The sequence below is a fragment of the Macaca fascicularis genome, chromosome X, assembly GCF_037993035.2.
Source record: "Macaca fascicularis isolate 582-1 chromosome X, T2T-MFA8v1.1".
Lineage (NCBI taxonomy): Eukaryota > Metazoa > Chordata > Mammalia > Primates > Cercopithecidae > Macaca > Macaca fascicularis.
In genome coordinates, this window is record NC_088395.1 from 56,490,611 (window position 1) to 56,512,814 (window position 22,204).

Genomic DNA, 22,204 nt, shown 5'->3' on the forward strand with positions numbered 1-22,204 from the left:
GAGAGACAGCAGGTCGTAAAATGTAAAATTGGACCTAAAAGAGTGCCTGGCTCTTAGTTGATTATCTCCTGGATTTGAAAAGGAAGGAAAACAAAGGGGGAAGGGAATTATCTATAGAACGTGGATTTTTCCCACAAGAGACTTTCCAGGGCAATTTCAAGGTATGGCAACAAAATATATTTTGAGGCTAAATTTTTTTTCCTTGTCTCATGATGTTACGCCAGAGTCAGATTGAAAATAAGTCACAATACACAGGGTCAAATAAAACCCATCTGATGAGAATTTATGGTTTGTAGGGCATGACTCTCTAGACCCCTTAGGCAGGAATTTGGGCAAGATAAATAATCAGAGTTTAGTCCTCAATAGGCTACTTTTAAGTTGGCTTTGCTGGAACTTTACCTAAAAATATGCTATTTCAGTCAAAGTCATGGTAAAATAGCCAGTGTCTCCAATTGTTCAGTTCTAAAAGACTCTTACTAAACTTATGCAAATAACTGTATTGTCATAAAATCACAATCTGAATTTTAGAGAACTCAGAGAAAAATATTAATTTGCTTACAATAACACACTCCACCCAAATGATCTAAACTATTAATATAAATAACTTAAAAGAAGCAAAATTTTGACCCTTCTTTAACCAGAGCAGCAGGTTTCTGGGCAAGAGGTTTGTTCACCTTGAAATTGCCATTTATATGCCAAAGAGCTCATGAGAGCTGTCTATCAGACACTGCAAAATATAGCAGCTCCTCACATAATTAGAATCAGTCCAAGAGAGAAAAGAGGCTCGCTTCTCAGAAGTATCTCCTTGTATCCCCAGGTAGCATGATCCTATGTAAACCACTTTTATTTTATCGTGGAACTCTTTTGGACACCATTATTTCCATTAGCATACGAGTAGCTTCAGTTAACATTCCATAGCATGGCTGTAAATGTCCCTTAAGTGGAAATTATCCAGTCCAGTAGTTGTTTTTGGGAAGAACTCACTGTCTTTTGCCGTACACCCCAATAAATATTCCACAAAAGGCTATGAAGTGGAGAATTTGTCCCAACTAGCATTCCAGCTTCTGCCCTATGTTTTGTGGGTTCAAATAATCTTACTAGTTCCCATTTAGTGTGTCCAACTAATATTTCTCAAAGAGCAGATTGACATGCCTTCAGTTTTATAGTACTAAACAGAGGAAATATCTCCCAGTTAGATACAATACCCATTTTCATAAGACCTTTTAGGTAAAGGGGTCACCACTACCTTACATAAAGTCTGTTTAAATATCTCAAATGTCATAATTCTATTAACCTGTGTTTTTAATGTTCTGGTCCCAGGAACTTTTCTTTTCAACCCCCAGATCATGTTACCTTTCCTGGTGAAAAAGGGTTTGGATTCCCAGCAGGAGGAGGAGGAGCCCAGGGACACAGGCTGTTCTGTCAGTTTTTTTATTTTAATTTATCACACCATTGCTCCAGGCAATGGCAGCTTTCTCTTGATAACCTTTGCCTTCTGATTTTTTTTTTTTAATGTTTCAATTGGGGCAGATAGTGAATAACAATAAAATAAAATTTCTATCATCCTCTGGGATGAGTCCTTTGACTCCTTTTTTTCCCTCTATTTTTTTTTTCACTGTTAATTACCCCAATGTTCTTTAAGCATCTGTAAGACCCATGAGGGACAGCAAATTTTATAAGGCTTCTCAAACAGTCTTATGATTCTGTGGGAGAGGTACCCATGTAAAAGGGGCCCCCTTAACCTCCAAATTTACCATGACCTGGGTAATAGGCATACTTGATGGGAGAATATCCCAGTCATCGTAAAGCCAGTCCCACATAACTTGCATATGAAGCATCTTATTGCTTCATCTTGGGTGTTTCACTTGTTATTTTATAGAAAGAATTGAACAGTCCCGTTCTCAGGGCAAACAGACCTTACAGTGGCATTTATATGATCCACTAGGCTGTTCTTTCAGGAAAAACCTTCTGTTCATTTGGATCACATATAGTCATCAGTGATTGTTGAATAGTGGGTCCTGCATTAACCCAAATAAGCTTTCGTTTCTTAACATTTAAAATTAAGGATTTTGTCCTTAAAGTGGTTACTTTTACAATCTATTATAGTAAAGGTTTCTCAAGCAGCTAATGATACCAGTCTACAAAACGGAACAATTCCTTTACATTATACCCTCTGGTTTTAATAGTTACTTGGTTTTGTCCTTGCCCAACAGTGACTATCTTGTTGGTAACCACGGGTCTCAGAGGTAACTTTTGTTGCCCTGGCTTAACTTTAATTTTTAACCATTTAGTTTTATTTGTATAATTTTTCTTCATTTTCAAGTGAATCTTAAATAGTCTCTGAACTAAGAAGAAGTATTACATTTTCTTTAGCAAAAACCACATCCTTGTTTTTTTATAAACTTCACCCAAAACACTTTTTATGCTCCTAGTATTTTAACTTTTAGTAACCCAAATTCCCAGTGGAAAAAAAACCAGAGGTTACTTAACATGACTTTAAGATTTTAAACTATTAGAGATAATTTGGATATTAAATTTACCATATTAATATTACCAAACATTGCCAAAGTCATGTGAATTAAAAATCATCTGAGCTAGCTTCTATCAGTCTCATAAGCTCTTACTTTTCCTTAAGTTGAATGATTAGAGCTCTTTCATATAGTCTAATAGTAAAAATTAATTCCACATGACACATATAAACATACAGATAAAACAGACATGCAGACAAAAACAAATTCAAAAGATTTTTAATCTGGTTGTTTTCAAAAATCTTCTCCTTTATTTTAGATTATTAATAAATAAAACATTACCCTGAAAGTTGAAGGAGAGAGTTACCATGCCAAGCTTTCCCAAAAGAGAGAAGCAGCAGGGTAGAGCTTCTGAGATATCAATCTGAATAATTTCAAATGGAAATATTATAGAATTTAAAAATTAAAAGCTTCTTGCATTAAGAGCAACTCATTGTTTTTAAATAAAATCTTGTTTTAACCAATTCTTTAGTTTTATATAAGTATATTTTTAATATATACTTATATCCAGCAGCACATCAAAAAGCTTATCCACCATGATCAAGTGGGCTTCATCCCTGGGATGCAAGGCTGGTTCAACATATGCAAATCGGCCGGGCGCGGTGGCTCAAGCCTGTAATCCCAGCACTTTGGGAGGCCGAGACGGGCAGATCACGAGGTCAGGAGATCGAGACCACCCTGGCTAACATGGTGAAACCCCGTCTCTACTAAAAATACAAAAAACTAGCCGGGCGAGGTGGCGGGCGCCTGTAGTCCCAGCTACTCGGGAGGCTGAGGCAGGAGAATGGCTTGAACCCGGGAGGCGGAGCTTGCAGTGAGCTGAGATCTGGCCACTGCACTCCAGCCCAGGCTACAGAGCAAGACTCCGTCTCAAAAAAAAAAAAAAATGCAAATCAATAAACATAATCCAGCATATAAACAGAACCAAAACAAAAACCACATGATTATCTCAATAGATGCAGAAAAGGCCTTCGACAAAATTCAACAGCACTTCGTGCTAAAAATTCTCAATAAATTCGGTATTCATCTCAAAATAATAAGAGCTATTTATGACAAATGCACAGCCAATATCATACTGAATGGACAAAAACTGGAAGCATTCCCTTTGAAAACTGGCACAAGACAGGGATGCCCTCTCTCACCACTCCTATTCAACATAGTGTTGGAAGTTCTGGCTAGGGTAATCAGGCAGGAGAAGAAATAAAGGGTGTTCAGTTAGGAAAAGAGGAAGTCAAATTGTCCCTCTTTGTAGATGACATGATTGTATATCTAGAAAACCCCAATGTCTCAGTCCAAAATCTCCTTAAGCTGATAAGCAACTTCAGCAAAGTCTCAGGATACAAAATCAATGTGCAAAAATCACAAGCATTCTTATACACCAATAACAGACAAATAGAGAGCCAAATCATGAGTGAACTCTGATTCACAATTGCTTCAAAGAGAATAAAATACCTAGGAATCCAACTTACAAGGGATGTCAAGGACCTCTTCAAGGAGAACTACAAACCACTGTTCAATGAAATAAAACAGGACACAAACAAATGGAAGAACATACCATGCTCATAGATAGGAAGAATCAATATTGGGAAAATGGCCATACTGTCCAAGGTAATTTATAGATTCAATGCCATCCCCATTAAGCTATCAATGACTTTCTTCACAGAATTGGAAAAAACTGCTTTAAAGTTCATATGGAACCAAAAAAGACCCCACATTGCCAAGACAATCCTAAGCCAAAAGAACAAAGCTGGAGGCATGATGCTACCTGACTTCAAACTATACTACAAAGCTACAGTAACCAAAACAGCATGGTACTGGTACCAAAACAGAGATATAGACCAATGGAACAGAACACAGCCCTCAGAAATAATACCACATGTCTACAACTATCTGATCATTGACAAATCTGACAAAAACAAGAAATGGAGAAAGGATTCCCTATTTAATAAATGGTGCTGGGAAAATTGGCTAGCCATATAAAGGAAGGTGAAACTGGATTCCTTTCCTTACATCTTATACAAAAATTAATTCAAGATGGATTAGAGACTTAAATGTTACATCTGAAACCATAAAATCTCTAGAAGAAAACCTAGGTAATACCATTCAGGACATAGGCATGGGCAAGGACTTCATGTCTAAAACACCAAAAGCAATGGCAACAAAAGCCAAAATTGACAAATGGGATCTAATTAAACTAAAGAGCTTCTGCACAGCAAAAGAAACTACCATCAGAGTGAACAGGCAACCTACAGAATGGGAAAATATTTGCAATCTACTCATCTGACAAAGGGCTAATTTCCAGAACCTACAAAGAACTCAAACAAATTTACAAGAAAAAAAAACAAACCCATCAAAAAGTGGGCAAAGGATATGAACAGACACTTCTCAAAAGAAGACATTTATGCAGCCAACAGACACATGAAACAATGTTCATCATCACTGGCCATCAGAGAAATGCAAATCAAAACCACAACGAGATACCATCTCACACCAGTTAGAATGGCAATCATTAAAAAGTCAGGAAACAACAGGTGCTAGAGAGGATGTGGAGAAATAGGAACACTTTTACACTGTTGGTGGGACTGTAAACTAGTTCAACCATTGTGGAAGACAGCGTGTCGATTCCTCAAGGATCTAGAACTAGAAATGCCATTTGACCCAGCCATCCCATTACTGGGTATATACCCAAAGGATTATAAATTATGCTGCTATAAAGACACATGCACATGTATGTTTATTGCGGCACTATTCACAATAGCACAGACTTGGAATTGACCCAAATGTCTGTCAATGACAGACTGAATTAAGAAAATGTGGCACATATATATACACCATGGAATACTATGCAGCCATAAAAGAGGATGAGTTCATGTCCTTCATAGGGACATGGATGCAGCTGAAAACCATCATTCTCAGCAAACTATCACAAGAACAGAAAACTAAACCCTGCATGTTCTCACTCATAGGTGGGAATTGAACAATGAGATCACTTGGACACAGGAAGGGGACATCACACACCAGGGCCTATTGTGGGGTGGGGGGAGGGGAGAGGGATAGCATTAGGAGATATAACTAATGTCAATGATGAGTTAATGGGTGCAGCACACCAACATGGCACATGTATACATATGTAACAAACCTGCATGTTGTGCACATGTACCCTAGAACCTAAAGTATAATTTAAAAAGTGCATTTTTAATAATAAAGTCCAATTTTTTAGAAAAACTCTTTATTATAATTTTTTAAAATTATAGCCAATTCATCACAGAACATTTTTATAAATTCCTTTTATACTAACTTTATTAAGACTTAGACCATTCACGAAATGCTTGGACTTTCTGGTTTGTTCTAAATATCCCTCCTTGTTGAACAGCTCAGTTATTTTATTTTAGGACAAAAATTCACCATGTAAGTCTCTCACATAAATTCCTTTTCTTGTAAGCTTTCTTACCAAAAATACTTCTTTATTTCTATAACTTTCTTTGCATCTTTTTTATTTCCTGGTTCCTTTTACCTTGTTTTATACAAAACCTTTAAGTAAGCTTTTAATTAGACAAAAAATATTCAACTTTTAACAAGCACACACATTATGTTAGAATATTTTTCTACAATAGAATTTTCTAATTGTAAATTACCCAGATAATTAATGAAGTACCTACTATTTAATTTAACTTTTGATTCTAGATTATAATGCTTGTCTACAAGTACTTACCCCATTAGATTTACCTAATTATTTTATTTCAATAGTTTACCTAAATTATTTATAAAAACTGTGATAGTCATCACTTAAATTTCTTTTCCTATGAATCATTTTATAGCCTGCGAATTTCAAATGTCTACCTAAGTAAGAATGTTGACATTAAATATATGATTATTTTGCCAAATAATTCAAGATTCAGCTCTTTTCATTAAATTAATATTAATGTCTTATTTATCAAACATTACACAAGCAAAGAACATTCTGTTTTGGGCTGGGCTTATAGTTTAATAACACTTACGCCAAATTTGACACCTTATAGTATTTGGCAGGGATAAATATAAAATCTCTTGATCAATAAATATAAACAAAAATGTATGCTATTAATAAAAATTCTGAAGACATTTCTAATATTACTTTACCAATAATTTTACAGCTAGATTATTAGAGATTTTACTTAAATAATGTGAACTTAAAAAGCAGTTAAGCTTATTATTTAATTTATGAGTACTCTAAGTTTAAGCCAAATTTGGTATCTTGTTGCCAAAAGCACATAAGAAAACGCATGTTTATGCACATAAACACACAAATACACCCTCATACAAAGATTCTATAGCTTTTACTTTAGAATTACGGCCATAAGATTTTAATAAAAACTCATTGGTTTGCAAAAACAATAACAAAAAGAAATGGATGCAAACAGTGTATTTTATCTCAGTAGAAAAGGAACAACAGACTTAGAGTAGGCAGAAAAAAATGCAGAAAGATAGAGAACTTAGGAACTTAATAGTTGCAGGTCAAACTTTGGGCTCTGAGTTTTCCTTGATGTAATTGTGCACTAAAAGACCATAATATGTCCATTTTACACAAACACTGCAAGTAGAAGTGCCATAAAACCAATGTAGTGTCTGAAAGATCATTCTCCTTGTTCTTTTTGTTGTTGTTAGAAGATTATTTGTGGCCTAGAATTTAGTGGAGTGGGTTGAAGTGTGCTGTCTGTGGGTGGGACTCGACAGTGTTTCACCATTGAGTCATTTCTACCCTCTTATGTGTCTCAGTTTCTCTCTCCAAAGATCTAGCACCTCCAAGAGGGCTCAAAGCACAGAATGACCAGCTCCTATATATGCTTCCTGGAAGAGCCTTTTTAAACTAACTTTGTTGGGGATTTCCTATAGGGTCACTGCACGTCATGGGAGGTCAACCCCCAGACAAACCCACTTGGCCTTCATTCACCCAGAGATGCCTTTGGGCTGGGAGGAGCAAAATGTCTTTTCTCTTTGGAGCTGAGAAAACTCAGTCTTTCATTTATCCACAAAAGTGACAGTTCGGTTCCTCACACAAATGCTCAGACAAGTGAATCAAGATTAATTTCAGGAGAGAAGGCAATGGAGAAGACTCTTTAGAATGTACCATTATATTAAAATTAGGATCTTAAACAACAACTTCCTAGGAGGAAAAGAAAAGAAAAAAAAAACAGCTAAGACAACTTCCTGTAAATTGTCCTCAGCCACCCCTAACTTTGTAGCAATTTTCTGCCATTACACATACCAAGGACAAATCCTCTTACAGTACAAGGTAATATCTGGTACATCCAAAAGCCAAATATGTCAGGTAACACAATACAGGAAAGCAGACATTTAGATCTAAGAAGAATCTGCCCATGACTCCTGAAACTCCACAGAGAAAACAGAGTACCCCAAAAAGAAGTGAGTGGCAACTTTGTTCTGAGTTCTTTAAGTTCAGTCATTAGAAGCCTTCTCTAGAATTTTCTTGGTACCAAAGATGGCAAAAGAGAAAGGAGAAATAAGGTGGAACCAAAGTAAACAAAAAAAATATTTTTTTAAGACAGGAAGCAAACACAGAAAGTACACGATTTTGTTTTGTGTTGTTTTGTTTCTTTTGCAGCTGTGAGAAATTTTATCAAATTCAGAGGCTTATACCACATAATTTGGAATCCTCATTCGGATTTGACCAAGTCAGGTAGAGTTGGTGAAATCTGATGGAAGAAAGAGCAGAATAAACAATGACAAAATAACACAAAAATATGATTACTGAGTGTTCTAAAAATAAGGAGAAATTAAGACAAGCTGGTTGTTAATCCTAACTTTAGCCAAGACAAAACCTAATTCAGCTACTTACCTAGGAATGGATCTCAGGCTGAAGACTGTTCTCTACCATTTTCAAAGCAGGAAAAAGCTCAAGCTTACCTTCCTTATTGGAAGGAAACTCAATCTCCAGAAAGGAGTTACCTGTCTTCTTTGTCATAAAAGCAGAAAAACTTCCCTTCCTTGTTGAAAGCAAGTAAAACTCCAGAAAATGAGTTGCACAGCAAAATAAACTTTGGATATGAACCAAATTTTGGAAGATCAGGGATTCCCTGGAGGAAGGAAAGCTCCCAGGCCTCAGCAAATTGTTCTATTGGTTTGAGCCATAAAGATAGCTCAAGCTGGTACCAAGCACTGATAGGGGATTTGTTAAAGGTCAGGGCTGGCCTGGAGCAGTGGCTGATGCCTGTAATCCCAGCACTTTGGGAGGCCGAGGTGGGCAGATCACAAAGTCAGGAGATCGAGAACATCCTGGCTAACACGGTGAAACCCTGTCTCTACTAAAAATACAAAAAATTAGCCAGGCGTGGTGGGGAGTGCCTGTAGTCCCAGCTTCTCTAGAGGCCGAGGCAGGAGAATGGCGTGAACCCGGGAGGCAGAGCTTGCAGTGAGCCAAGTTCACACCACTGCACTCCAGCCTAGGCAACAGAGCGAGACTCCGTCTAAAAAAAATAAATAAAAAATAAAAAAAGGTCAGGGCCATCTCCACTCAGTGTCCTTCCATTGGTCACCAATTTGTGAACCTTAAATATCTGAGGCAGATCTCAGTCAATTTAGAAAGCTTATTGTGCCAAGGTTAAGAATGCACCCATGACACAGCCTTAGGAGGTCCTGATGACATGTGCCCAAGGTGGTCAGGGTACAGCTTGCTTTTATACATTTTAGGGAGATAATACATATAAGATTTACATTGGTTCAATCTGGAGAGGTAGAACAAGCTGAAGTGGGGAGTGGGGTGAGGGGGTGGGGATATCAGGTCATATGTAGATTTAAACATGTTCTGATTGGCAATTGGTTGAAAGAGTTATCAATAAAAATGAATGGGTTATGATAAAGCGTTGTGAAATACTAGGATTTGTCATGGAGATGAAGCCTCAAGTAGCAGACTTTAGAGAGAATAGACTGTAAATGTTTCTTATCAGACTTAGGGTCTGTGTCGATGTTAATGCTGGAGGGGTATTATGAGGTATGTTTAACTCCCACTTCCTGTCATGGCCAGTTTTTCAGGATGAATTTTTGGGTGCCCTGGCTGAGGAGGGAGTCCATTCAGATGTTCGCAGAGGCCTTCAACTTTTATTTTTGGTTTACAGCCTGTATCTTTCTTTTCTTTTCTTTTTGTGTTCCTGTTTCTGTTGTGTCTTTGTCTGGTTTTGGTATCAGGGCAATATTGACCTCATAGAATGAGTTTAGAAGTATTCTCTCTTCCTCAATTTTTTGGGAATACTTTGGGTAGAGTTGGCATTAGTTCTTCTTTAAATGTTTGGTAGAATTTAGCAGGGAAGCCATCAGGTCTCAGGCTTTTCTTTGATGGGAAACATTTTATTATGGCTTCAATCTTGTTACTTGTCATTGGTCTATTTAGGTTTGGGATTTTTTTCATGATTCAATCATGGTATATTATATGCTTATCCATTTCTTTTAGGTTTTCCTATTTATTGTTGTATAGGTGCTCATAATAACCTCTAATAATCCTTTAAGTTTCTGGAAGTACCAGTTTTAATTTCTCTCTTTTCATTTTATTTTCTTTTATTTTAGTCTTCTCCCTTTTTTTCTCAGTCTGGTTAAAGGTTTGTCAATTTTATCTTTTCAAAAACACTTTCCATTTTATTGATTTTTTTGTATTTTTTAATTATTTCAATTTCATTTATTTATGCTCTAGTCTTTATTATTTCTTTTCTTTTACTCATTTTAAGTTTGTTTTACTCTTGCTTTTCTAGTTCTTTATGATGTATTGTTAGGTTGCTTATTTGAAGATTTCATACTTTTCTGATGTAGGCATTGCTGGGCAAGATGCCACAGCCCTGGCATCAGGAAGTGGTTGACTTGTGTGTTGGTAAGAATTTACCAATGACAGTATAGGTTTGAAAAAGGAAAGTTTTATCAGAAAGAAAGAATGCTGCAGAAGAGAGCAGCTGGGTGCCTCAGAAAGAGAGGACTGAGTGCACCATGGTGGATTTTCCTTAGGAGCATCTATGGACCTTACAGTGGGAGCTGAATGGTAATTTACATGATAAATGATTACAGTTGTAGACATTTTGGTACCTTAACGTCAGCAAGGGTTTGCACAATGAGTTTTGGCATGCATACATTCCAGAGATGTATAGAAATTCTAGTTACTTATAAATTTTAAGTTGAAAGAGGCATAGGACCAGGTGCCAAGTTTAGATAATAGGGAAGTCTAATTACTTATAAATTTCTCCCATAAGAAGTTTTTGTCTCCAGATGGCCTGCTTGATAGTCCCCTGAGAGTTTTTGCTGTCTTCATTATATTTCTAAATTCCTCAGATAAGGAGATTTGTCTCTGGGTGGCCTGCTTGATGGTCACCAGGTGATTTTTGCTATCCTCATTTTCCCCCGATAAGTACCTTGGCAAATTTTTTGACCATTTATATTCCCCCACGATCATGTTTACCTGCTGCCTATTGTGGTCTCAAGAAAGGGAAAGCAGCACAGTGAAGAGGGGCATCAAGTCTTTGTGAATACTTCCTGCTGAAAGGGGGAATTGATAGAATAGGTTGTGTTTTTCCCTTTCTTGCTCTCTTTCATGAAAAAGGAATGAAGTGTCACGAAAAACTCATTTATGGGTGGGAAGGCCAGATTCCATTAAGAGTCCCCATGTAAATTGAAGTTGCTGTTGCAGGCCAGTATTAGGATTGCATAATCATCTGAAGATGGAATTGTTGTAGTATGGAAGATATAACCTTAATGAGAGCATTAAAAAGGCAAAGACCAAATATTAAAAGAAAAAATGACAATGAATAAAGGTCCAAGGAATGGGGGAAGCCAAGTGGTTTTGGAAACCAATCAGTAAAGGTTTTGACCTTGCCTTGGTTACTTTGGGAAAGTATGTGTAGCCATTTGGCCAGTTAGAAAGTAACCTTCCTCACTCACCACAGGTTAGGAACCCTGTACAGGGACTGTATAGACAAGATATTAGGCCAGTTTCCCCAAGGGGCTTTTATTGGCTAAGTCAAGTTTGATTCCTTAAAGGAAAGCACACCTTCCCAGTCAAAGCCTTGGTAAAACAACCAGTTTCTCCAATTGCATCTTGTTGGAAAAGAAATAAAATTTTACTGTACTTTTTCAAATAACTATATTGCCATAAGTTGAGAATACTCACAAGTAGTTTCCAAATTCTGGAGAAAACAGGCAGAGAGAAATGAATATGTTCCAAATTTTGTTCACAGAAGTATACCTTACTCAATTTTTAAATGCTGTAAATAGATCAAAATACGTTTTCCTGACTTTGAAAAAATGAAGGATTAGCAACATTTAAAGCAAAAAGTTAGAAAAGATTACTTTAGCTTTCTATTAGTTCAGTGCATTCGGTTAACTCTTGTTCTGATTGATATTCATGAGTATTTTAGTTGTTCATGAGTCCTGTTTTCCTTTATTCCAATGTCACAATCTGCAAAGTTATCAGAAATCTGCATTTAAGAGCACCCCTCAAAGTTCCATAACTGATTATAAACCATCTTTTGAAAAAGATCAAACAAGACAACAATCGTCCGTGAATGACAGAATGTTTTCGGGTAGTCACAGTTAAAAACATGATTGACAAAGGAATTTGGTCATTTCTGTGGTTTACAATAACCTAACATAATAACCCTAATTATGATTGATAGCATATACTCAGACATTAGAATTTTAGAAATCTCATAAAATTTTGGAGAATATATTAATTTTATTCACTAAAATATAGCCTGAAGAAGGTTAAACATTATTTTTATTTTGACAATCCCATGTAACTAAACACGTTATAAGATTAAAACACTTGATATTGTGAAATTGAATTCCAGATTATCATAAGTCACTTATTTAGCAAAAATGATGGCTCAAAAAATTTCTTTAAACTTTACTTATTAAGAAGGAAGACTTGGCTTTCCAAACAATCTGTCTCTTGTCTTTCTCTTCCTTTTTTGGTAGTTTATTTGCAAGGCAAATAAAAATCATTCATTATCTTTTAATATTACATGAAAATCTTGCAAAACTCTTTTTACAGAAAATCTTTCTCAAAACAGAGAAAGCCAAATTTCACCCTTACATTGTTCTACTATTAATGTCAACCCCAATTTTTTAATGAAACCTCACAGACAATTCAATCCAGTCTTAACCAGTTTGACCATGAGGTGAGATTCCTATAAACTTTTTATAATCCTTTACAAATTTTTGTTAAAAAGCAGATCAGTGCCTTAAAAAACCTTGTTTTTTTTTTTTATTCTGGTGCTCAATTTATGGAAAAAACAAATAATATCCTTTTGAATTTACTCAATTGTTCATGCACAGAATTTCTTTTACAAGATTAATTTTTACAAACCTTCCACAACTTGTTCAAACCTTTAGCTTTATCTTATTTAATTTAAAACAATCTTGTAACCCTCCAAAGTAAGCAAAAATTTACATTGCCCTGCCTTCTTATAATCTACTAAAAACACATTTTACTTTCCTTAAACACCTTGCCTGAAAATCTATTTTCAGTACTCTCAATTACATGTTATAATGGTAACTCTTAGCAAGTGTTCATTTTAGTGTAAAACTTGGTAAGTTATTGTAATTATGTACTAGATATAGATAGGATCTGACTCTTTCTAGCATAGTTAGGGTTGTGGTTACCTCCATATGTCCCCAGTCCTTACCAAATTGTTAAGCAGGCAAGTGTAACAGTTTTCAAAAGTCAAAGAAGCAGTTTATAACCTTAAAACATACAGGAAACCTACTTTTGAACCTGTGTAATTTAGATGACATATTTACATTTTGAAGATATTTGTATTTTACCAATAATCTTTAAAATTGCTTTTGTTTTTCAAAGATTAGAGTTATGTGAACTAAAAGGCACTGCAGCTTCTATTTTTCCTTTAAAAATATTTGATCTAATCACTTATTTTTCTCTAGGCCAATTAATTAGAGCTTTTTTATATCAACATTACATACATAACAAATATACAACTACAGAGACAGACAGTGAAAGGACACAAAGATAGATGTGTACCCGCCCCCCACCCGCTACACCCTTGTTCTGCTCTCTAATCTTTGCACAAACCAGAGATTTCGTAAGTTCTGTGAGTACCTGGTTTTCTGCACGTACCAGAGATTTTGTTTTGCACGTACCAGAGATTTTGTAAGTTCTGAGGCAAGGTCACAAGACGTGTTTAAGTAAGATAAACTCTTGCTGCCCATAAACCTGCTCTCCCGCCTCAAAGTTTGAACCAAAATATCAGAAATGGCGGGAACCAATCATAGTTAGCCAAATCGCCTTGTTCAAACACTAGCCAATCATATATCTGATTTGTATAATAACTCTATGCCCACTTTTCTTAGACTATATAACACTGCTCGGAGCTCAGTGGGAGAGCTCTCCTGCCCGTCTCGTTTCACGAGCGAGGGAGAGTTCCAGGTTCGAACCTGTAATAAAGATCCTTGCTGCTTAGCTTTGACTCTGGACTCTGGTGGTCTTCTTCGGGGAATAAACGGTCTGGGCATAACAACAGCAGAAGATCCAGTAGTTACGAGATTTTTCATTTGCCAATCTCCTAATTGGATTACTGGCCTTAGGGTGGAGACCTTCAAGAAACAGGGCTAGGAAAACACGAAGTTTCCAGGGGCCTAATAAGCAGGTTTAGCTGGAAAACAAAAATTTTGAGAGTGATCTATCCACTTTTAATTCTTGGTGTTCCATGAGTAAAACAGGTTTTTGTTTTTGTTTTTTTCCGAAATGGGACCTATGGCATCTTCTGTTTTTCCCAAGCAGCCCCAGGCTATCAGAAGTTATCTCATGTGTGCATTAAGAGTGGCAAGACAAAATGGGGAAAAATAATTCAGTTGACTGAGAAGAAAGAAAAAAAAAAACTTTTTCCAGCAAGAAAGATCCAAGAAGATAAAAGACATAAAGCCATTTTAAGTATAGCTATATCTCAGTTATCCCTTTTAATTAAGCTGACTTTTAACCATAGCGCTCTCAAAAACATCCTTTTACATTCCTTATTGTCAGGCCTCTGAGCCCAACCCAAGCCATCACATCCCCTGTGACTTGCAAATCCGCATCCGCTGTTACTTGCATGTATTCACCTGTGACTTGCACGTCCGCATCCCCTGTGACTTGCACGTATATACGCCCAGATGGCCTAAAGTAACTGAAGAATCACAAAAGAAGTGAAAATGCCCTGCCCAGTCTTAACTGATGATATTCCACTACAAAGAAGTGAAAATGGCCGGTCCTTGCCTTAAGCGACGACATTACCTTGTGAAATTCCTTTTCCTGACTCATCCTGGCTCAAAAAGCTCCCCCACTGAGCACCTCGTGACTCCTACTCCTGCCCGCCAGAGAACAACCCCCCTTTGACTGGAATTTTCCTTTACCTACCCAAATCCTATAAAACGGCCCCACCCTTATCTCCCTTCACTGACTCTCTTTTCGGACTCAGTCTGCCTGCACCCAGGTGATTAAAAAGCTTTATTGCTCACACAAAGCCTGTTTGGCGGTCTCTTCACACGGACGTGCATGACACTTATCACCCAACTTTAGCCAGGTCAAGCGGCCCATATTTCTGGCTTTTGAACTTTGCCAGAAGTAACCTTACAGGTGAAGCCAACAAGCCTCAACTAAGGTTATGACTTAACCATGAGTGTACGAGGTATTTGCAAAGAGGTGATAAGCAGTTTTTACAAAATCTAGAATCTTTAAAGATAGCTCAAAGAAAGGAAGATTTTTAAAAGGAAGCCGAAAGTTGTTTATGGAGGGGGAAAACATCAGCAAATTGCAAAAGTCACATAGTTATTAACCAGAAAGTACTCATTTCCTTAAGCCAGGATTGAATGTGGGCCACCATTGTAAAGTGGCAGAGACCAAAAGAAAGTATACCATGTGGTGACAAGGTCAAGCTCCCAAGGACATACAAGAGGGAAACCTCATCCAGTTTTTTGTTTCAGAGACTTTCAGCAAAGTTTGTTACTGACCAGTTTGCTAGTGGGCTTATGGAGTCCTAAGCCTGTGTTCTATTCTAAGGTATTTCTCCTTGTAACAGAATCATACAGAAAGTCATACAAAGGGCACCAGATTGGCTACAGCTTACAACTAGCCTCATAAATCCTTTTATACCATTAGTCAAACTTTGCAATAGATATAAGCAGTGATTTATACCATTCATTCAATTGGTTTGCACAGGGAGAGAGAGGCCAGAAGCCTGACTGGAAAAAATGTTTACACGTTGCTATGTCAGGCTTCTGGGTTCCCTTCCCCTGAGCTATGGAGTCCTATTGACCCTGGAGCCCTGTGAAGTGGGAGCAGACAAAGAGGTTATCTGCATACCTTCCTCAGGAGATTGCTCAGGTAGAATTGTAATTTTTTCCCACTTCAATTTTAAGCGAAGTATTTTAAGGTTTGGGAAAATTAAACTTTCCCTGTTTGGGGGATGCATTCAAGGGGAGTGTCCTGCGGTATGGAGGCTCAATTACCCATCCACGAAGAGAGGAGAGAGGGACGAAAAAAACAGGAAAAAGAACGTGCTTTTTTTCCCCCCCCAAAGGTGTCCTAGTGATTAAGAAGGCATTTGAGAGAAGCACAGACTGAAGATGGTTGGTTACCCGTCTGGAAAGAGGGAAAAAAGATGTCCCTTAGTTCCTTTCCCTTCCCAGAAAATACCCAGGGTGTACGAGGGAGAGAAAGATGGCATTCCCTTTTATCTTCTGTCCTTATATCTCTGAGTCCCAGCGACCTTAGCAGGTGCCGACCATGGGTGCCAATGCAGCCTTCGCCCATGTAACACAGAGGCATATAGGTCAGAAATATCTGCACTCTCTTACACGCTGGCCTATCCTCTCTTCTACAAGTAAACTTTGAGTTTCCTAGACTTTATCTATGCCATGAATATGAATTTGGCTGTCTTCCATGAAGTGGGAACCCAATCAGCAGAAATTAGTCTTGCTCACTCCCTGTGCCACCTAATATGGTTTGGCTGTGTCCCCACCTAAATCTCATCTTGAATTGTAGCTCCCCAAATCCTCACATGTTGTGGGAGGGACCTGGTGGGAGGGAATTGAATCATGGGAGCAGGTTTTTCCCATGCTGTTCTTGTGATAGTAAATAAGTCTCATGACAACTGATGGCTTTCTAAACGTGCAGTTCCACTGCACATGCTCTCTTGCCTGCCACCACGCAAGACATGCCTTTGTTTCTCCTTCACCTTCTACCATGATTGTGAGGCCTCCTTAGCCATGTGGCACTGTGAGTCCACTGAACATGTTTTTCTTTATTAATTACCCAGTGTTGGGTATGTGTTTATTAGCAGCGTGATAACAAACTAATATACTCACTACTCTGCACCCCTTGGCTTCCATTGTTGCCTGCCTTTGGATCCTTCAGATCTAGTTTTCCTTACTAAGGCTTAAATGTGAAGCTTGGAATTGAGTTTGGGACAAAAAGGTGCCTCCGGAGGGTGCATGGATTCATTTAAATTAAGTCCCAGGCTGCCCTCACCAGATTTGCAGCCAGCAGCCAGCAGGGCTTCTCCTCCATTGCTTCCTTTTCATAATAAGAGTGCTAAGATGAAGCTGTGGAACCAGACCCTCCTCAAACAAGGGAGAGAAAGGAAGTCCTGTAAATTTGGGACTTGGCCTAGTAAGGTGCCTCCCAAAAGAGAGAGAGAGAGAAAAAAAAAAAAAAAAACCTCATTAAAAAGCTCCCTGTATTTGCAAGGCTATGTGAACTCCTGACATGGTGGAGAAAAGAGAAAAAAACAGCTTAGGTGCAGAGGAGGGGTAGCCACCTCCGGAGAAAAAGCCTCTTGCTCTATGCAAATCGGTTCCTTTCAAAGGGTAAAAAAGCCTCTTAATCACTACATCCTCCCCACTTCTAAGAATACACAGAAACCACATTGTACTGAATTACATTTCTGAGGACTGGGCAAAGTGCCCATTCTATCCAGTAATATTTCTGCAGTTTGCAACAACACCTCTAATATTGTATATAAAAAAGAAGACAAGTGCCACAAAAGAAAGAATAAAAATGCCATTAAAAAAGACTGGATTGGAACAAAGCTGACATTTTCTTGTTTTCATTTTTATTTTTTAAATTTTTAATTATTTTATTTATTTTATTATACCTTAAGTTCTATGGTACATGTGCACAACGTGCAGGTTTGTTACATATGTATACATGTGCCATGTTGGTGTGCTGTACCCATTAACTCGTCATTAACATTAGGTGTATCTCCTAATGCTATCCCTCCCCCCTCCCCCTACCCAACAACAGGCCCTAGTGTGTGATGTTCCCCTTCCTGTGTCCAAGTGTTCTCATTGTTCCATTCCCACCTGTGAGTGAGAACATGCGGTGTTTAGTTTTGTGTCCTTGTGATAGTTTGCTGAGAATGATGGTTTCCAACTGCATCCATGTCCCTACAAAGGACATGAACTCATCCTTTTTTATGGCTGCATAGTATTCCATGGTGTATATGTGCCACATTTTCTTAATCCAGTCTGTCACTGATGGACATTTGGGTTGGTTCCAAGTCTTTGCTATTGTGAATAGTGCCACAATAAATATATGTGTGCATGTGTCTTTATAGCAGCATGATTTATAATCCTTTGGGTATATATCCAGTAATGGGATGGCTGGGTCAAATGGTATTTCTAGTTCTAGATCCTTGAGGAATCACCACACTCTCTTCCACAATGGTTGAACTAGTTTACAGTCCCACTAACAGGGTAAAAGTGTTCCTATTTCTCCACATCCTCTCTAGCACCTATCGTTTCTTGACTTTTTAATGATCGCCATGCCAACTGCTGTGAGATGGTATCTCATTGTGGTTTTGATTTGCATTTCTCTGATGGCCAGTGATGATGAGCATTTTTTCATGTGTCTGTTGGCTGCATAAATGTCTTCTCTTTTTTTATCTTTTATTTTTAAATTTATTTTAAAATTATACTTTATGTTCTAGAGTACATGTGCACAATGTGCAGGTTTGTTACATATGTATACATGTGCCATGTTGGTATGCTGCACCCATTGACTCATCATTTACATTAGGTATATCTCCTAATGCTATCGCTCCCCCCTCCCCCCCACCCCACAATAGGCCGTGGTGTGTGATGTCCCTTTCCTGTGTCCAAGTGATCTCATTGTTCAGTTCCCACCTATGAGTGAGAACATGCGGGGTTTAGTTTTCTGTTCTTGCGATAGTTTGCTGAGAATGATGGTTTCCAGCTGCATCCATGTCCCTACAAAGGACACAAACTCATCCTTTTTTATGGCTGCATAGTATTCCATGGTGTATATGTGCCACATTTTCTTAATCCAGTCTGTCATTGATGGACATTTGGGTTGATTCAAAGTCTTTGCTATTGTGAATAGTGCCTCAATAAACATACATGTGCATGTGTCTTTATGGCAGCATGATTTATAATCCTTTGGATATATACCCAGTAATGGGATATCTGGGTCAAATGATATTTCTAGTTCTAGATCCTTGAGGAATCGCCACACTGTTTTCCACAATGGTTGAACTAATTTACAGTCTCACCAACAGTGTAAAAGTGTTCCTATTTCTCCACATCCTCTCCAGCACCTGTTGTTTCCTGACTTTTTAATGATCACTATTCTAACTGGCATGTGATGGTATCTCATTGTGTTTTTGATTTGCATTTCTCTAATGACCAGTGATGAAGAGCCTTTTTTCATATGTTTATTAGCTGCATAAATATCTTCTTTTGAGAAGTGTCAGTGAATGTCTTTTGCCCACTTTTTGATGGGATTGGTTTATTTTTTTCTTGTAAATTTGTTTAAATTCCTTGTAGATTCTGGATATTAGCTCTTTGCCAGAGGGACAGATTGCAAAAATTTTCTCACATTCTGTAGGTTGCCTGTTCACTCTGATGATAGTTTCTTTCCCTGTGCAGAAGCTCTTTAAATTAGATCCCATTTGTCAATTTTGGCTTTTGTTGCCTTTGCTTTTGGTGTTTGAGTCGTGAAGTCTTTGCCCATGCCTATGTCCTGAATGGTATTGCCTAGGTTTTCTTCTAGGGTTTTTATGGTTTTAGGTTTTATGTTTAAGTCTTTAATCTATCTTGAGTTAATTTTTGTATAAGGTGTAAGGAAGGGATCCAGTTTCAGTTTTCTGCATATGGCTAGCCAGTTTTCCCAACACCATTTATTGAATAAGGAATCCTTTCTTTATTGCTTATTTTGGTCAGGTTTGTCAAAGATCAGATGGTTGTAGATGTGTGGCATTATTTCTGAGGCCTCTCTTCTGTTCCATTCGTCTATATATCTGTTTTGGTAACAGTACCATGCTGTTTTGGTTACTGTGGACTTGTAGTATAGTTTGAAGTCAGATAGTGTGATGCCTCCAGCTTTGTTCTTTTGGCTTAAGATTTTCTTGTCTATACAGGCTCTTTTTTGGTTCCATATGAAATTTAAAGTAGTTTTTTTAATTCTTTGAAGAAAGTCAATGGTAGCTTGATGGGGATAGCGTTGAATCTATAAATTACTTTGGGCCTTATGGCCATTTTCACAATATTGATTCTTCCTATCCATGAGCATGGAATGTTTTTCCATTTGTTTGTGTCCTCTCTTACTTCCTTGAGCAGTGGTTTGTAGTTCTCCTTGAAGAGGTTCTGCACATCCCTTGTAAGTTGCATCCCTAGGTATTTCATTCTCTTTGTAGCAATTGCCAATGGCAGTTCACTGATGATTTGGCTTTCTGTTTATTTATTATTGGTGTTTAGGAATGCTTGTGATTTTTACATGTTGATTTTGTTTTCAGAGACTTTACTGAAGTTGCTTATCAGCATAAGAGGATTTTGGGCTGAGACGGTGGCATTTTCTAAATATACAATTATGTCATCTGCAAACAGAGACAACTTGACTTCCTCTCTTTCTATTTGAAGATGCTTTATTTCTTTCTCTTGCCTGATTGCCTTTGCTAGAACTTCCAATACTGTGTTGAATAGGAGTGGTGAGAGAGGGCATCCTTATCTTGTGCCGGTTTTCAAAGGGAATGCTTCCAGCTTTTGCCCATTCAGTATGATATTGGCTGTGGGTTTGTCATAAATAGCTCTTACTATTTTGAGGCACATTCCATCAATACCTAGTTTATTGAGAGTTTTCAGCATGAAGAAGAGTTGAATTTTATCGAAGGCCATTTCTACATCTATTGAGACAATCATGTGGTTTTTGTCATTGGTTCTATTTATGTGATGGATTACGTTTATTGATTTGTGTATGTTGAACCAGCTTTGCATCCCAGCGATGAAGCCAACTTTATTATGGTGGATAAGCTTTTTGATGTGCTGCTGGATTCAGTTTGCCAGTACTTTATTGAGGATTTTTGCCTCAATGTTGATCAGGGATATTAGCCTGAAATTTTTGTTGTTGTTGTTGTTGTGTCTCTGCCAGGTTTTGGAATCAGGAGATGCTGGTCTCATAAAATGAGTAAGGGAAGATTCCCTCTTTTTCTATTGTTTGGAATAGTTTCAGAAGGAATGGCAACAGCTCCTCTTTGTAACTCTGGTAGAATTTGACTGTGAATCTGTCTGGTCCTGGGCTTTTTTTTTTTTTTTTTTTTTTGGTTGGTAGGCTATTAATTACTGCCTCAACTTTCTTTTTTTTGTTTTTGTTTTTGTTTGTTTGAGATGGAGTCTCACTCTGTCACCCAGGCTGGAGTGCAGTGGCACAATCTGGGCTCATTGCAAGCCTGCCTCCTGGGTTCATGCCATTCTCCTGCCTCAGCCTCCCGAGTATCTGGGACTACAGGCGCCCACCACTACTCCTGGCTAATTTTTTTGTATTTTTAGTAGAGACAGGGTTTCACTGTGTTAGCCAGGATGGTCTCAGTCTCCTGAACTCATGATCTGCCTGCGTTGGCCTCCCAAAGTGGTGGGATTACAGGCATAAGCCACCGCACCAGGCCTGCCTCAACTTTCAAACTTGTTATTGGTCTATTCAGGGATTTGACTTCTTCCTGATTTAGTCTTGGGAGGGTGTATGTGTCCAGGAATTTATACATTTCTTCTAGATTTTGTAGTTTATTTGCATAGAGGTGTTTATAGTATTCTCTGATGGTTGTTTGTAGTTCTGTAGGATCAGTGGTGATATCTCCTTTAACATTTCTTATTGTGTCTATTTGATTCTTCTGTTTTTTCATCTTTATTTGTCTGGCTAGTGGTCTATTTTTTAATTTTTTCAAAAAACCAGTTCCTGGATTTATTGATGTTTTTGAACGGTTTTTCATGTCTGTAGCTCCTTCATTTCTGCTCTGATCTTAGTTATTTCTTGGCTTTTGCTAGCTTTTGAATTTGTTTGTTCTTGCTTCTCTAGTTCTTTTAATTTTGATGTTGGGTATTGATTTTAGATCTTTGCTGCTTTCTTCTGTGGGCATTAATGCTTTAAATTTCTCTCTAAACACTGCTTTAGCTGTGCCCAAGACATTCTGGTATATTGTGTTTTTGTTCTCATTGTTTTCAAATAATTGATTTATTTCTGTCTGAATTTCGTTATTTACCCAGTAGTCATTCAGGAGCAGGTTGTTCAGTTTCCATGTATTTGTGCAGTTTTGAGTGAGTTTCTTAATCCTGAGTTCTAATTTGATTGCACTGTAGTCTGAGAGACTGTTTGTTATAATTTCTGTTCTTTTGCATTTGCTGAGGGGTGTTTTACTTCCAAT

General features: G+C 37.7%; 1 long non-coding RNA gene across 2 annotated transcripts in view; it reads right to left on the reverse strand.

Moving 5' to 3' along the window:
* Positions 1–22,204, reverse strand: part of LOC135969353 (uncharacterized) — a 98,461-nt gene that overhangs the window by 24,551 nt on the left and 51,706 nt on the right. Inside the window, exon 1 of one of the 2 annotated variants that reach the window (XR_010584541.1) lies at positions 11,850–13,220. The exons of the other annotated variant lie outside the window; for it this stretch is intronic. This is a non-coding gene — a long non-coding RNA (uncharacterized lncRNA). Of the gene's footprint in view, positions 1–11,849; positions 13,221–22,204 lie in introns of those variants that run through there. 2 annotated transcript variants of the gene reach the window in all.